Source organism: Chelonoidis abingdonii, chromosome 10 (assembly GCF_003597395.2).
Source record: "Chelonoidis abingdonii isolate Lonesome George chromosome 10, CheloAbing_2.0, whole genome shotgun sequence".
NCBI classification, from domain to species: domain Eukaryota; kingdom Metazoa; phylum Chordata; order Testudines; family Testudinidae; genus Chelonoidis; species Chelonoidis abingdonii.
In genome coordinates, this window is record NC_133778.1 from 27,857,444 (window position 1) to 27,869,712 (window position 12,269).

The window sequence follows — 12,269 nt, forward strand, 5'->3', positions numbered from 1 at the left end:
GGGGGGTTGAGAGAGGAGGCTGGAAAAGGGAGATGTTTGGTGAAAATACATCCAGTGATGCTGAAAGTTGTCAGGTTTTGGTCAAAAACTGGAAAAACGTTTGCTTTGGAAAAACATCTTCAAAATTCTGGGGGGTTGGTCACAATCTCATTGAAATATAATTTTCATTGGGGAAAAGAATAATTTCCTCACCAATTCTAGTCAGAAGCAACATGCACAAGACAATTTTTCACAAATATTGAAAGTCAAACATCACTGGAATGAGTGGTAATTATTCCAAAGTAATTATGTAATGTTAGAAATGCCTTTAGGGCAGGGTCCTACAAGTTCTACCATAAATAGCACTTACTAAAATAAGTCCCAGTAGTAATTGTTGGCAGCTCCATGCCCTTATTCTAGGAGGCACATACACTGAAGATTAGCTACATATATTCACTCTGTATATGTGTCACTGACTATAATGGAGGGAGTTGGGAATATCAGCAAAGAAATGCATGCAGGTTTGGCCATCTGCTTGTATATCACTGAAACTAACAAACAACCAAATATGAACATTAAGAGATGCACAAACACACCCTCGGACAAAGGTATTTTGGACTCCGATCATTAATCTCTCTCATAGTTACATGATTTCCCCCCTATTTTCTATATGCCTATGACTTGCTGACAGTGCACTTATTCATAGCACGAAAGAGACATGGATCCAGAACTAGACCTTTATTTTTTATACCTTGCCCAGAGTTACTTTTTTGGCTCCCACCTACCTTTTTACATCAAATGTTTCATATTGATATTAATTCACTAGCAAACAGAAAGCCGGCTTTACTCCTTTATAATTAGGATGGTTGTGGAAACAAAAAATAAATTGCTAGATAAATGTTATATTTTGACCTTACATAATGCTAGTGATGGTCTGTCACTATTTTAACAAGGTTCTGCCCCAGTGTTTTCCCCCTTGGCCTGGGATAAATCCTTTGTACTGGAGGTCCCTGTGGTCACAGACAGGAGAGAAGGAGGAGTGGAAGCTCTAGTCATTTCTTTTTTTGTTTGAGCAAAACTTCTCTCTCATATGCACAAGAGGAGAAACAGCACCACTTGGCAACTTAGGATCAAGTGCATTGGCTGGAAATGCTTCTTTGTTCCTGACAAATATTTGGGGTGAAATCATGGCCCCACTGAAGTGAATGAGAATGTTGGAATTGACTTCATCCACTGAGTGTATTAGGTGTATGGCAAATCGGGACATCTGGTCAACCCTATTTACCTAGCGAGTCCCAATATTCTGAGCTTTTTCTTATATAGGCACCTATTGCATCCTACCCCCTCACCCAATTTTTCACACTTTCTGTCTGGTCACCCTAATGGCAAAGTGCTTCAGCTGTATAATTTACAGTGTATTTGGCAAAGGGAAGTTAATATCCTGTAGTGTAAATCTAAAGTGGTGACAGGGACCATTCCTTCCAAGGATATTTTTTAAAAACACCAGCCATTTGGTGCAACGCGATCCAGTTCAAGTGCAAAACATTTGGGCCTCAGCTTCCAAAAGTGCCTAGCGATTTGGAGTGCCTATCCCGAGACACAGTAGAGGGCCTGATTTTCAGAAAGTGCTGAGCGCCCAAGCTCTGAAAGAGAGGCCCCTTTTGGGTGTCTCAAGTTGGGCATCCAAAAATTGAAGAATCCAAAAATCACTAGCTTTTTTGAAAATGTAGGCCTCAGTCTTCAGAAGTGGCCAGAAGGGACCAGTGATAATCTCTAGCAGTTATGATTTAGCAGTATGCAGACTGGACAAGGGGAAGCTCCATCAGAAGAAGGGAAATATCCCTAGGTCTCCCTTAATTTGGTGGCAGAACCTCCCAGAAGCCTTCTCCAGCACAGGAATGTGTGAATGTTTCAGAGTGCTTACAAATATTAAGTTTCCTTCACAATATCTCTGCGAGATAAGCAATTATTTTATACCCACTTTACAAATGAGGAAACTGAGGCACAAATACAGGATTAAACCCAAAAATCAAACAGCAGTCAATGGCAGAACTGGTAAGAGAACCTAGAGACCACGACTCTGCCTTTAACTACTAGATTACAAGCACATTTGTACCCTCTAATGGTACAAGAAAGAATATCAAAGGTCTCTTAAATTCTGAGTTTTACTCCCCTCCCCCTAAAAAAAATTCTTCGTTTCATATCTAGTAAAAATCCACAATGTAGTCAGACATATTTCACATGAATTCCTGAATCCAATGTTTCTATATCTACTTTTTATCCCTTTGAAAGTGTTAAGTTGCATATGCCAATCATGAAGTGCTCACTAACACTTAATTTGCTGCTAGAATTTTAATACCATGTATTCAGGATTCCTTGTTTGCCCTGTAAAAAGTCTATTTTCACACCTCAGAAAATGAGAACAAAGCAAGTGCTCTTTGGCCCTAGGATTTAACCACCTATTGTAATTCTTTGTTGATCTAATCTTTTATTTTAATTAAAAGACGTATAGTATGGTTTGCAGCTTTTTCTATCAGCACTTAGCACAAGTTTTGCCATCTGTTGTGCAAGATTCTCTTCTGGAATGATGTAGCACATCATTCCTAATCCCCCAAACACGTAATTCCCTTCAAATATTTTTGATTTCCCCCAAAAATGCACATGGAAGGTTACAGGAATGCGTGTCCCAAAATCTTCACATGGTTAAGGAGAGCCATCTAAAATACTGTCATGAAAGCCAATAAGATAGGTACAACATTATGGTACACTTCTGAGAGGAGTGCAGTTAGTATAAATTTTTTTGTGCTATGTTTGCAACAGATCATCTCAATCCCTTCATAGCAGTTATGTGCATACATAGGTTTGCATTAATTTCCAGGCACTTCATGGGAACAGATTACCAAAGGGATGTGGTAAATTCTCCACTCTTTCAAATCTTTAAATTGAGATTGAACAGCTTTTAGATGCAAGTTGTTCAGTTCAATGCAAGAAATACTAAGAGAAAGTGTATGGCCTGTCTTATGCAGGAGGTCAGACAAAACAATCAGAATGGTCCCTTCTGACCTTAAAATCTATTACTGTATGTTCTAAGCAAGACAATGGAGTTTATCTGGGGACAAATTCTTTCCGTAATGTACCTGGATGAGGTCCTATATAGCTAGTGAGAGTCATACACGGGCTCATACGAGCACAGAATTGACTTCAGTTTTCTTGTAGTGTCAGGCAAATACTTTCATTTAGTTCAGAGAGTTGCCCACTATCATGTCTGGTGTACTAAGCCTTTGTCCATGTGCAGAGCTCAGTTTGGTCAGCATAATGCACACGGTAAAATTCCTATGGAAAGGATTCACAAAATCCAGATAACTATAGAATAAATGAAACTGGCCTAAGCCATATAGGACCTGAATGACCATACCTATATCACATGCCACAAAATTCTGATGCCCTTAGATCAGTGGTTCCCAAACTTGTTCCGCCATTTGTGCAGGGAAAGCCCCTGGTGGGCTGGACTGGTTTGCTTACTTGGCGTGTCCACAGGTTTGGCCGATCGCAGCTCCCAGTGGCCGTGGTTCATTGCTCTAGGCCAATGGGAGCTGCTGGAAGTGGCATGGGCCAAGGGAGCAGGCCAGTGGGAGCCACGATCGGCCGAACCTGGGGACGCGTCAGGGAAGCTCTCCCATCAGCAGAGGTAGCATCTTCTCAAAGCCGCAGAGATGCAGTTGCCCTGCTGCAAGTGTAGACAAGCCCTGAGTGTAGCAACCTGCATGGAACTAGGAGGGAGAAGCACAGGTTGCAAAAGAAAAAGAAGAGTTTGGACGAGGCACCAGGAAGCCAGGCTTTGTGCCTCGGGTTAGAATGGCAACTGCACCATCTCTGTAAATATTCTCTTAATAAAGAGCCCATTTGGTTTCAGGAACATGGAATACTCATGTTATTTCCCAGCACATGGCACATGAAACTTTGAGTTACCTGTCTCTAGTTATCTGAGGTTAAACTAGCATTTTTTTCCCCAGAGGCCACCACGGTACACCAGTGGCACTCAACCTTTCCAGATTACTGTACCCTTTTCAGGAGTCTGATTTGTCTTGCGTACCCCCAAGTTTCACCTCGCTTAAAAACTACTTGCTTACAAAAAATCAGACATAAAAATACAAGTGTCACAGCACAGTATTATGGAAAAATTGCTTAGTTTCTCATTTTACCATATAATTATAAAATAAATCAATTGAAATACAAGTATCATACTTACATTTCAGTGCATAGTATATAGAGCAGTATAAGCCAGTCGTTGTCTGTATGAAATTTTAGTTTGTACTGACTTTGCTAGTGTTTTTTATGTAGATTGTTGTAAAACTGAGCAAATATCTAGAGGAGTTGAGGTACCCCCAGAAGACCTCAGTGTACCCTCAGAGGTATACATACTGTGATAGGGTTGCCCACTTTCTAATTGCACAAAACTGAAAACCCTTGTCCTGCACCTTCCCCAAAGCCCTGGCCCACCTCTTCTCTGAGGCTCCACTCCCCACTCACTCCATCCCTCGTCCCTCTGTAGCTTGCTCTCCCCCACTGTCACTCACACATTTTCACCTGGCTGGGGTACAGGTATGGGAGGGGGTGAGGGTGTCATCTGGGGGTGTGGGCTCTAAGGTGGGGCTGGAGATGAGGGGCTTGGGGTGCAGAAGGGGGCTCTGGGCTGGGGCTGAGGGGTTCAGAGTGTGGGAGGGGGCTCCGGGCTGAGGAAGCGTGCTCTGGGGTGGGCCAGGGATGAGGGGGTTGGGGTGTAGGATGGGGCTCCAGGCTGGGGCCAAGGGGTTTGGAGTATGGAAGGGGGTTCTGAGCTGGGGCAGGGGCACAGGAGGAGGTTTGGGGTGCAGGTTCCAGGAAGGAGTTTGAGTGCAGGAGGGGCTCAGAGTTGGGGCAGGGGGTTGGGGTGTAGGAGGGGTCTTGGGGTGCAGGCTCCAGGCGGCGCTCACCTTGGGCGGCTCCCCAGAAGCAGCAACATGTCCCTCGGTTCCTAGGCAGAGGTGTAGCCAGGCAGCTCTGCACGCTGCCTCTGCCCGTAGGTGCCACCCCCACAGCTCCCATTGGCTGCGGTTCTTGGCCAATGGGAGCTGTGGCGCACATGCTTAGCGCTGGGTTGGGGCAGTACATGAAGCCCTCATGGCTGTCCCTCCACATATGAGACGAGGGACATGTCGCCGCTTACAGGGAGCTGCACAGAGCCAGGTAGGGACCCTGCCAGCCACGCACCAACTGGACTTTTAACCGCCCGGTCAGCAGTGCTGACCAGAGCCACCAGGTCCCTTTTTGACCAGGCGTTCCAGTCGAAAACTGGCCCCTGGCAACCCTAACCCCTGGTTAAGAACAACTGCTGTACACAATAACTGGGTCAGAAGAGCAAGAAAATGCTGCAGATAAAAATGCCACTAAGCTTTATAGACATAAGAAATGAATAGAAGAATAAGCAAGGCATGACTTGCTTAATATCAGTTATATTGAAAGTCGAGACAACTATAGTTAATATCATGATTCAAAGCATTTTACTGACTCCTCCCCGAATTCAAAAAGGATTTACCTCCTTAAAAAAAAAAAAAAAAAAAAAGGGGTTGTTTTTGCCATACACCAAAAGAAAATATTCTCCAATACATAAACATGTTACAATCACATTCAGACACCATGATGAGTGTCTGTACTTCTGGGCTTTTGGAGGAACCTGGCTGCTCCTCATGCCTCACAATGCATCCGAGGCCTGTCAGTATCTGTCACAACATGCAGCGTGTCGTGTCTCACTGCTTAATCAAGCAACAAGCAAAAATGAAAAAGATTTGGATCTAATATGTGAGTGGGCTGATGTGTGCAAAAGAAATGAATATGAAGTAAAACATGCTGGATCCTAAAGTAATAACCATATATATTCAAAAAAAAAAAAAAAAAAAACTGGAAACTGATCCAGAAGGAGAAGCTACTAAGACCAGGTGTATTAGAAAAGTTGTAGTGAACAATTTAATTCCTAGCATTCCAGAATTTTGTAATTAGCTATGAGAAACAGTCAGCTTCTGATCTTGTAATACTGGGAGAAAAGTCTAGCAAATGCCACTGAAATCAATAATACTTAAGGGTTTGGGTTTATTTTGGTTTTTTTATAAAAAAAAAAATCTCTTCTACCCCTATGGTGGTATGTGCTTTCCTCAACCGGTCTTACCAGAGGCCTGGGAGTTTGAGGTTTGAATCATCTTAGCTGTTCTAGCCTGCACTCTTCTGACAGAGAGCTCTGATGTTGTTCTGGTTCTGTTGGAGCACTCACCCAGCTTAGGAGTCACAGCCCGAGTGCTCTACCAACCACTGGGACACTTTGGCCTTCACTTTCCACATTCTCTTCTAGTTCCTTCTTTCACCCTGGTACTATCCCATGCTTCTCATATCCTTCTTCCTGATGTTGCTGTCATTGCACTCATTCTATCACCACCGCTGTCTTCTGGTCTTGTCTATTACCACGATGTCTGGTTGATGCCAGACGTCCTGTCCGTCCGGATCTGGAAGCCCACAGAATCTTAGCCCTGCTTATCTCACACCTCGTGTGGAATCTCCATCTGGTCTTGGGAGGGTCTAGCCCATACGCTGTGCAATGTCCTGTACACAATGCACCACTTGGTTGTGTCCGTTCAGTGTATGCTGTCCTGCCTGCATCTTACACCCTGCTGCATCTTACCCCTGCCACTATATGGACTGTCTCTTTGAGCCTCTCTGCACAGTCTGCACCTTGGGTCCTCTCTAGTGTGGTAGACCCTGCTTCATGGATCTGGTGCTCAGTGGCTGTCCTGTTGCTGCTATGAATAGTGACTCAGTGCTGTCTTTCAGCAGCCCTTAGCCACTGTAGGATTTCCAATGTCAGCCACTCAGCTATCTGTCGATGGTACATCCCATGAAGGTCTTGTCTTGCCATGGCACTTCTTCTGCTTGGTCTTCCTCCCATGTCTGCTGCGCTCTAGGCATCTCTTCAGCAGCTCATCTTTGGCGGCCATCTTTACTGATGTATCCTGATGTTCCGGGTTTCGTCCAGGAACAGTGGCTTGATGCTCACCAAGCCCCGCCCGCCTTCTTTCCTGGCGTGGTATAACAGTCTCTGGTGTTGGACTTGGGGTGGAAACCTCATGCATTGTGAGAGCTTCCGGGTTTTCACATCGGCAGCCTCCATGTTCTCCTTTGGCCAGCTCAACTATACCGGCAGGGTATCTGATGACCGGCAGGGCATATCTGTTTGATGGCGTGGATCTTGTGTTCTTCCCACTGAGCTGGCTCTTCAGGACCGTTCTTAATCTTCGGTATGATACTGGATGTGCTCTGTCTTCCTTGCCTCCTCATCGTGGTTTCCATGTGACTGTGGGACGCCAAGGTATTGTAGCTGGTCTGATGTCTGCTATGTGGCCCGCTGGTAGTCCACCCATCATGTCTTGACTACCTTCCTCTCTTCACTACATCGCCACACTTCTCCAGTCCGAATGACATCCAATATCCTCACTGTAGATACGCGTCAGGTGGATTAGCGAGTCGATGTCCCGTTCATTCTTAGCATACAGCTTGATTGTCATCCATGTAGAGGAGGTGGCTGATGTAGTTCCACTCCTGAACCTGTACCGACCAGTCTTGTGGATTTCTGCTGAGGGGGTTTAAGCCTATGCAGAACAGCAGCGGGGACAGTGCATCACCTTGGTATATGCCACACTTGATGGCCACTTGTGCAAGCTGCCTTGAGTTGCATATATATATATAAATACCCTTGTAACAAAGAATTTTAGCCATGGATCTTATGTTCTTGGGAGAATCCATGTAAGCGGGGGAATAGTCCCGCTATTGTGGGGAACTTTCCCAGCTTATACACTACTCCAGTGGAATTGGCTAGTGAAAGGATCTGAGTCCTCGCTCCCATTTCCTTTACCCAGAGGCCTGCTTGACCTTGATGGCTCCCCTTCCACTCTCCTATGTGGCAGAATCCTTGTAACCCTGACAAGGCTGGCAAGATAGACAAGATTCCTGGCACTCAACCTCCAAACTTCTTGTGGTCAGGGCCGACTTTAGCAAGTGCAGGGCCCGATTTGTACTCACCCAGCAGTGCTCCAGGTCTTCGGCAGCACTCAAGGACCCGCTGCCAAAATGCCGCCAAAGACCTGGAGCAACTGAAGGGCCCAATGCTGAAATGCTGCCAAAGACCCTCCGGAGCGCCGCCAGGCAAGTAAAAATTAAAAAGGTTCCGGCGCAGGGTCCAATTCCAGGGAATCGGGCAAATCAGCCTAAAGCTGGCCCTGGTTGTGGTCACTTAGGACAGAGGCTAGGGTGGTCCCACTCCAGGGTACTCTCTCTGCTCTGGATGCTTCCCTGACTCACTGATCATTACATACAGTTCAAAGCAAATACAATTTATTAAACTACAACTAATTTGAAAAAATAAGAGAAAAATGGGAAAGGTTAAAGGAAAACATGTAGCCCCTCTCTGTGGCATGGGGACATCACAACCTGCGTCTCTGGAACGTAAGGGAAGTTCAGTCTGTTCCCTACATGTGCCAGGCCTCCTCCTCAGGCCCTGGCTGTACTACAGGGGTGTAGCAGATCAGTCACTTGCTCTGGCAGTGGCCACACACCCTCAGGCTTCAGGTGGCAGGACCCTTCCTCCCAGCATTGCCCCCTCTCCCATCAGGATTATTATCCCCCTCCAAGTCCACCCTGCAAGAACTCTTGGGGTCTCCCTGCACTGGTCCCTCTGCCCAGGTCCCTCTTCTCTCCCCAGCTGCTCATGGCACCCAGCTCCAGACTGCTCCAGCTCCACTTCCTGCCTCACCTCCAGCTCCATCACTGCTGCTGCTCTGCCTCCAGCACAGCTCCCTGGGTTGCTCTTCTGGCCCCTCAACCTGCTGCTGTGGCTTTGCTCCCAGCACGGCTCTGCTCCTCTGCCTCTGGCTCTGCTTTCAGGACGGCTTTGCTCCCCTGCCTCTGGCTCTGCTCCCAGCACGGCGCTGGCCCCTGGACTGCTTCTCTGGCTGGCTCTGCTCTCTCCTTAGCTCAGCCCTCTGGCCAGGCAGCTCCAGCTCACACAGAGGATAGGACCCCACACTCCCGACTCCCTCATTGGCCTGCTTGCCTTGTCAATCAGGCTGATCTGGAGCGTTGGCCTCTCCCCATTGGCCCTGGGAACTGTCAGTCTCAGGATCTTGATTTCCCAACAGCCATTCTCCCTTCCTTTTGGTACTGGGAAATGGCCAACCAATCCCCCACCACTAAGTTTTAGTAAGACACCAACAGTCGCCTTACATTCATTTTGAATACAGTGATCAGGTCTGGTTTCTTATTTTTAAGATGATTGCTAATTTTGCTTTCCCAACTAATTTCACCATGACCCAAAAGCCCAGGCATGCCTCCGTGTAGTTCCTGATGGATGCTGCCTGCTATGGCACACAGCTTTGAGTTCTAACAGGAGCACTGATAGGTTAGACATAGTTGGAGGCTCAGAAAGATGAAAATTGCAGGGCAAGCTATCTAGGGGAGAAAACAAGGCTTCAAAACACTGCTGTAGTGTATTTTAACCCACTACAACAGACAGCTGCTTTCAAAGGAAATGGACCATGAGAATGATAAACATGACCTGGGAAAAATAAATGAGAGACTTGCAGAAGACAAATAAAAAACCTGTGCACACGAACAAAGTGAGCTTTTGTTTCTTATTGCAGCCATCTACATTGGCTGTGAAAGAAACCAAACTCAGTATCATGTCTGATCAGGTTACTAATTTAGGCCCTGATCCTGTAGCTAACTCAGCTAGGGTATAAGGGTCAGCCCATCCAGGGCCAATTTCAGGACTGGGACCTTAGGGGCCAAATGCATTGTATTTACTTATGTGAGTATGGCCTACTGACATGAGTAAGGACTGTATGAACAACCCAATAGCAAAGCCAATGACTGTTCATAAGAATGTAAGATCAGCCATACTGGGTCATACCAATGGTCCATCTAGCACAGAGGTTCTCAGACTTTTGTACTGGTGACCCCTTTCACACAGCAAGCCTCTGAGTGACACTCCCCTTAAATATATAAAAAAGTGTTTTTAATGTACAACACCCTTATAAGTGCTGGAGGCAAAGTGGGTTTGGGGTGGAGGCTGACAGCTCGCAACCCCCCATGTAATAACCTCGTGATCCCCTGAGGGGTCCCAATCCCCAGTTTGAGAACCCTTGATTTGGCACTTATATTGTCTTCCAAAAGTGGCCAACACCAGGTATTTCAGAAGGAATGAACAAAACAGGCAATCATCAGATGATCCAGCCCATTGTCCACTCCCAGCTTCCAGCAATCAGAGGCTAGGGACATCAAGAGCACGGGGTTGCATCACTGGCCATCTTGGCTAATAGGTCAATAAATGACTTTCTTTTTTGAACCCTGTTAGTTTTGGCCTTCACAACTTTGCTAATAAGTTCCACAGGTTGACAGGGCCTTGAAATTTGTTCTAGAAAGACTAGAGCTGATGCAATTTAAATTAATTCCAAACTCAAGAAAAAGGACTTAACTTCTAAGATTTAGATAAGCCACAATACTAACTGAAAAAGGACAATTTTGTGGAAAGATATCTGCAACTAGTAGAAAGCCAAGTAAGGTAGAGGAGTACAGGGATGATACAAGACTCAGCAAATAAGAGACGGCTGAATCCCCATTCCACTGTGCAGCTGAGGTCAAAACTTGGCTGCTCCCTATTTTATAATGGCTATTATATTCTGTGTGGGTTTCATGAAACCAGTTTAATTTGATTTGCTTTTCAGTGGTTGTGACATTTTGTACATCCTCCCCTTTGCAGATACTCTATGTGCCTAACTCCTCTCTGGCTGTACAGTAAAAAAAACAATCAGGTATTTTAAAAGCACTTTGAACACCTCACAGAATCCCGCCCCCCATTGATATTTTGTAATAGGGGGTTCATGTCTGTGCATCTTTTTCCAGTGCAACTGTATTCAACCCACAAGCTGTCACAATAGCCATTTTGTGTGTCTTGTAAAACATCCATCCCAAATGTAGGAAACGATGAGATTCCACCTACGTACTCACCACTGAGCATCATCCTACATACTCATGCCTGAGTGACCTATCTGTCAGTGCGTACAACTGTAATAGGAGAAAGGCCTAGCTTGCTTAGGATTCTGTGGGTGTTTAGCATGGCACTTTTTAAGCAGCTAAACACAAATTTATGAAGTGTAAACTTTTAATGGCATATAGATGACTCATTACAGGGTTTCAAAATGCGTAACTATGATGCACATTCTAATTCAGCTCATCACCGGTGGCTTCCAGCTAATTTGTTTGGTTTACCAGGCTGTGCATAAACCTTGGAAATCCCTGCCGAGTCCTATGATGAAAAAAATTCCCTGCATTTGCATTCTTGATATGGTTTTTGAAGAGTCAGGATTTTCCTATTATTTTTGCCAGTGATTTTTCACCAACAGCTTGTGATTTTTATGATCCAATAGTGCTGTATTCTTGCAGCGTTTGGTTACATTTGAAAAATAAGAAACAAAAGCTCAGTTTGATTGAAGGCATAGATTTTTCCAAGATATTTATCTATAATTTTTCTCAATAGCATAGAGAACAAAGCCATCTAGAATCCTTGAGGTAATGAGAAATTAACTGCCTATGCATATGTTTTAAAGCTACAGTAGAAATTCATAATTGCTAATAAATAGATATTAAATATTTAGGAAAGCAAACATGATAATTAAATAAGAACTGGCTATGATGATGTAAATTAAATATGGCTAGACTAAGATACAAGAAGCCAGTGTTTACCTTCACTTACATGTGTGTCCTCTGATTGGTTGCTGTGGGCCTATACAATCATGTATGTCACCCAGTGTACTATGTACCACATCATATTGTAATAGATGATAGATTTCTCTAACTAATATTTTGAAGACCCTTGAATTGTCTTTTTAAGATAAGCAAAAACAAAATGTTTCGGTATCAAAACATCAGCTCCTGGGAAAGCAATATCCTTTACACAGGACGTGTTTGCTAGGGTAACTATACCAAAAAAAAGCCAGTACAGATAGAAGGAGTTTTGTTAGTTTGTCTGTCTGCAAACTAGATGTCTCAAGGTTTTGGCAATAGTGTAGGTTATGGGTTCTCAAGCTCCCGAGCATGGACCACATCTTGCTAGAGAGATTGCCCCATGGGCCGCTGCCAATTCACAAGTGCATAACACTCCCATGGAAGCCGACACAGTTGCTTACCAACTCTAATGACCACAGGTTGAGACG

At 44.9% G+C, this 12,269-nt stretch overlaps 1 long non-coding RNA gene across 1 annotated transcript in view; it reads right to left on the reverse strand.

Annotated features, from left to right (window-relative positions):
* The window catches only part of LOC142047356 (uncharacterized), an 87,767-nt gene extending 78,736 nt beyond the window's left edge, over positions 1 to 9,031 (reverse strand). The window contains exon 1 of the long non-coding RNA XR_012656601.1: positions 8,813 to 9,031. This is a non-coding gene — a long non-coding RNA (uncharacterized LOC142047356). The remainder of the gene's footprint in view (positions 1 to 8,812) is intronic.
* Positions 9,032 to 12,269: the final 3,238 nt, after the last annotated feature.